At 31.5% G+C, this 5554-nt stretch overlaps 1 long non-coding RNA gene across 2 annotated transcripts; it reads left to right on the top strand.

Annotated features, from left to right (window-relative positions):
• The first annotated feature begins 2710 nt into the window (after positions 1-2710).
• LOC134251549 (uncharacterized) lies at positions 2711-5117 on the top strand. 2 transcript variants are annotated; one of them, XR_009988780.1, is made up of 3 exons: positions 2711-2884; positions 3442-3543; positions 4708-5117. It is a non-coding gene; the product is annotated as an uncharacterized LOC134251549 (long non-coding RNA). The 2 variants fall into 2 exon arrangements; XR_009988779.1 differs by having other exon boundaries at positions 2711-2890.
• The last annotated feature ends 437 nt before the right edge of the window (positions 5118-5554 follow it).

Here is a 5554-nt window from a genome sequence, read left to right as displayed (position 1 = left end):
AAAAACTAAATAAGTTATTGAGAGTGGTGTATGATTTAAACTGTAGCCAGGACAGCATGAGACAATTGTTTGAATCAAAACTTGTCAAACTTGAATCTTATTTAATTCATAATATCGACACTAAAATAAAGGCTTTGCGTGAGGAACTTTCTACTGATATCTGTAAAGAAAAAAGTCGCACAGATGAGATAGTGAACACTATTCATTCAATACAGAGCCGTTTAAACAGCCTAGAGGAACAAAGCCGTCACACATCGACTGCGATTTTAAATGCTCACGATGGACATACAATTCCGTTAGAAAACCATGACATTACAATAATAGCCAGTGGCCTAGCTTTCAATGAAAACGAAGACCTTGTGCAAAAGGCAAAAAGTCTCATTTCTGCCCTAGGGGACAGTGTCTCTGATAGTGTCCATATAATGGATGTATCTCGTCTACCAGCATGACTTGAAAACAAACCTGGTCTTGTGAAATTCAGCTTCCGCAATAAAGAGGAGAAAATCTGCGTGTTGAGAAACAAGATGCAACTGAAAAACTGTGAATCTTACAAATCAGTGTTTATACGGAGCAGCAAATCCAGATTGGAGCGCCTTATTGAAAATAATGCACGTGCAATACTCGGTAGTCTTCCACAAGAGCAGAACAGATCACTCCGGTTGGATGCAATTGGTCGCATTACAATCCGTAACCTAACCCACGAAGTAAATGAGGCAAATTCATAATATTCCCTCCCGAAAAAGATTTTATTATTGTCTTATGTACAGCGATATTTATATGCGAGTTGTGATTGTGGTAATATACGACAAATTCATTATTTTAGATAATCATTGCATATCCAACTGGACAAAGAATGTGAGACCTGATGGACTTTCTCAAATCAACAATGACTTACGTTGACTGTATATTTAATGCAGAAACTTTATTTCAAATGATATTTAATATGAATAATTGTAAAGAATTCATATTCATATGAAAAACCGTTTATCTGGATAATATCAACCAGGCAATAATTCCATAACTATGAAAAGAAATTACATAGAAATTATCTACCCGTTTATCGTATATTTGTAGTTTATGTGTCGTGATTAATCATATTTACATCTACATAACCATAGAAATCACAAAAAATAAATTAATTTTATTCCTTGTGCTGAGCTGTCTTCAGTATGGGCCGAGGTGTCAATGATTTTGAGCTTACCTGTCAGGGCCGAGGTGTCAACCGGCACAGGCCGAGGTGTCGTTGGGCCTAGCAGTCTGTCTACCATATATACTCCGTATACAGGTGATGAAGGTATATTGCTGCATATGAAAGGGAAGTTGGCGATAGAAAAGTTAAGTCATCACGTTTATCATGTAGCTTGGTTGTTAGATTACTATTTGCGTCTTTTTCAAGTAAGATATCCAAGTATGATATAGAAGTGTCGGACTCTGTGGTATTTTTTATCTCAAGCTCACTAGAATATATCGTATCCACGTAGGAATGGAAATTACCATTGCTAATTGACAATACGTCGTCGATAAATCTAAATCTAGATTTGAAGACCATAGTAAGTGTTTTCTACTTTTCACAGATAAGATTTTACATAACTTTGCAAATATTATCAAAAGAAATTTCAGCATTTAAACACTGATGAGGATATGTACTTCACAACAATCTCCATCATATTACTTAAATCCTTGTTTTTTGGTAGTAAATGTAGATTTCCATTTCATCATATTCATGCAGGTATTATTAAAGGTACTTGTACATAGATTTGAAGTTATTATTAAGGTCTTCCGTTTCCAACGGAAGACCTTCTACTGATTCTGTTGGTAAAGATTATTAAGAGTCATTCTCTGTAAGGACCACAGATGCCGTTCAAACGAATATTACAGATTTTAATAAAACATATATGAAAAATTTATGAATGTGTGTGAGATTAATTTGGTATATTTAAAAATTTTGAGATGTGACCTATCCTCCAGGTTATGGTCCCCTAACACATTTTTTGGCTACCCCCATGTTTGACATAAAAAAATCAAAATAAGTAATGCACTATGGTTAGATTAAGTGCATTAAATTGTGAAAACAATGTGTGAAGTAAAGGGAAAAAATTATTTTGCTTCATCACTAACTCCCCTTTTTATTTTAAAGAAATTTAATTTCCTCCTATTTTTAACCCTTAACCAACACGCTAAATAACCATATTTCAGTGCCATTTTATAAAAAAATCCCAAGATAAGTTTATAAAATATTAACAATATTTTGAAAGCAAACACATTTGATTATTTATTCATAATTATTCTGGATGTGTGTTTTTTGCTTTAGAAAAATAAAATGAATTTGAAAATTTTAAAAAAACTAGCATTTCACAAAAATATTATCTCCCTTTGTAGAACTCTCTAGTTCCGACAGTGAAGGAAGGTAAAAACAAAAGTATTTGTAAGCATGAATTTTTGCTGGTTTGGAGTTCCTTTTCACAAACGATGTGTTTTACTGATATTTTTATACAAAACTGCTTAGATTATACAGTATAGCTTCCTTGGCAGATGTGATATTGTTTATTCTGAAGACATTCAACAACTCGTGAGTTTTAGCAATGGCCATGTATTGTCTAAAGTAGGTCGTATGCCATGTGTTACACTTGCTAAATTATTTAGTAAATACAGTGAATGACTATCGAATGTGGACGTTATTTTAACTTTTCTTCAAAATAAAAACAAAGAGTTGAAGAAGGAAGTTTTGTCAAATTCCAAATCTTCTAAGTTCACACCTGCATATTGAAAACACCAGAGGAGATGGACCAAGAATTCCCCTCCAAACAGAACATGCGAAAATGTGAAAGCAGGTCATTTGATTGGTAAAGCTGGTGCAACGCTACCAGTGTTATACACCATGCATGTGCACGTAAGTAACTACAATTTCTGATACACAATATAATATTATTTGTTCGTAGAGTTATGAGTAGATGAAATTATTGAAAAAGAATTAAATCGAAATGAATGTAAAAAGGTACAGTCCAAAGACTATACTACAGCATTTCTATCTACATGTGTAGGTCTTAGAAGCTAAAGGGTAAAATAGCTACTTTGGGTAGCTTTAACCTACATACATGTACATTGTAGCTATTAATAGCTATGTGGGTAGAATAAGAAATAATCTTTGGACTTGACCATGTAAATTTCATTTTCCTTGTTCATCTTGAACACTTTATAATGATGTATGCATTTAAAGTTTAACAAGATATTACTTAAAAAGTTTCTCCAATTTGAATTATTGTACACAGTTATTTATTTTAGACCTGTCAACATACAAAACTAAATAAAAAGTATCGTTAAATATGTGGTGAATGGCAAAACAATTTAAATTAACAACTCATTCTTATAATTATAATTGTGCTTTAATTAGTACCTGTAAGGAATAGAATTATTTTTATAAAAATATACAATTTATTGTAGCATGCTGCTGTGTGACCAAGTGAGGGGCATCACAAGGAAGGGGAAGATATTTAAATCATTCATGGAGCCTTCAACATTGTATTAAAACCAAATTATAAAGAGGTATAGTGTCCATGTACTATAATTTTGACCCAATAGCCTTGCCTTCTATATCTTTCAAGAAATTAGACATTGGTAATAGATTTTGAAGGATACAGCTTTCATGTTCCATATATACATGAACTACTATTATTGACGCACTTTTCAAGGCATGTAAACGTTCTGTGATGTTCCAATTTCTACCAATCTGAAATCATCCTAATTATTCTATACAAATATTGTTTACTTCAAATTCAATTTTTGTGCAACTTTGAATAAGAAATTAAAAAAAAAACTACACTGTAAAACTTATTCATTTTATTCATTAAAACATGACCCAAGTTGTTATCTTCAAAAATTTTGACAAGAGTTTCTACCACTTTCCTTAAGAAACCTCTCTACACTGAACACTAATGAGTTATGATTCTGTTCTATTTATCTGCCCTTAGATTTAAATGCCAATAAATATACATTTACACTATATTACTCAGTTTATAATCAAATCAAGTATTCTTAACATTTAAAAAGGGCAAGATAGTTTAAATTCTAAATTATAAACATGTTGTTTACATGTATCTTCTCCATAGAAGTAAATAGCAATTATTTCTAGTGATACTGTGTTGTGTTTGAACATTTTTTTCCTGGGGTTAAATGCCATGTATCATGTATTGAAAATGAAATAGAGAAGCTTATCATTTACATCCTTATTCAATATAATTTTCGCAAAGTCCAAAAATCATTTTACACTGGTGTAGAGAGGATGTATGACCTATTACATGTACAAGTGTAACTGTTTTCTTGATCCAATTGGTTCCTTTAATCATTTTTAGCTCTACTGGTCAAAGACCAGAAGAGCTTATGCGATAGTAATGTGTCCGTCCTCTGTTTGTCTGTCTGTATGCCTGTCCGTCTGTAAACAGTTTTTCAAAATGCTACTCCTCCTACAGTTTTGGTCTGATTTCAATATAACTTGGCACACAAGTAAACTACTCTAAGATAAATAATTCTGTGTATCTGTTTTTGTCATTATTTTATTGATTGCTTTTGTAAATGTCCCAACTGTTAGTTTTCTCTTTCTTTATTATAAGTACAAACCAGTAGAGCTACAATCTTGACAGAGATTTCTGGTTAACTTAAGTCTTGTATTATCTACCTGGTAAATCTAAATACTTGTATTGTCTATTACAGAACTCAAGAAGCCAGAGTTTTACATTTAGTCATGACCAGTCATGACATTCAGTAAATGAATGAGTATCTGATGAAAATTAGTGAGAGTTTTCAGAGAATGGGAGATACTGTCGGGACACCTTCACTAAGCCTGCTAAATTATACTACAACAATATAATGACAAACATTGCTGTTATTCTTCCAAAGAACATCAAAGAAATAGTGAAGTCTTACAGTATCTGAAGAAAATCCTAGTCTTGCCTAGTATTATACCTGAGGGAAGTTTTGACCACTTATCCTGAAGTTATTCATGCATACTGTAATAACATCGGTCCACTATGCACTACTATGAATATGCTTCAAATAATTTTTAAAAAAAAGATTTTAATAATATACTTTCTTAAATAGAAGATAAAAAGTGTATAAACAGTAGTCACATTGCATGTAAAATGATAATTTCATCATTTGTTACAACTATTGAATTTTTAAAAAATTGACAAAAAAATTAAAGAAATCTATGTCAAAAGTGTCTATTATCATTTTCAAGGCTTAAGGATAACGTTTACTTGGATGACAAAAATATTAACTGATAAAAGTGAAAAACCACCTATTGTACATCTATGTAATTATTCACTTAAGTATTTCATTGCCCTACTAAGTAAGTAAGTAAGTAAGTAAGTAAATATTTTATTATAGTGACATGTGTATATACAGTTATTTTTAACATTCGTTATACAATTAAACATAATATATGTTCAACACCCGGCCCATCGGACCTATAAGTCACTTTTAACAATTTATATACATTACAATTTACATGCGCGTGATTTTTCTTTGTCTTAAATTATAGGCTTTGTAAATAAAATTT

This window comes from Saccostrea cucullata, unplaced genomic scaffold (assembly GCF_032062105.1).
Source record: "Saccostrea cucullata isolate Sc308-1 unplaced genomic scaffold, CSIRO_AGI_Scuc_v1 ctg1627, whole genome shotgun sequence".
Classification (NCBI taxonomy): Eukaryota; Metazoa; Mollusca; class Bivalvia; order Ostreida; family Ostreidae; genus Saccostrea; species Saccostrea cuccullata.
The sequence above is the reverse complement of the archived record's forward strand: the minus strand, read 5'-3'. Positions and strand labels throughout refer to the sequence as shown.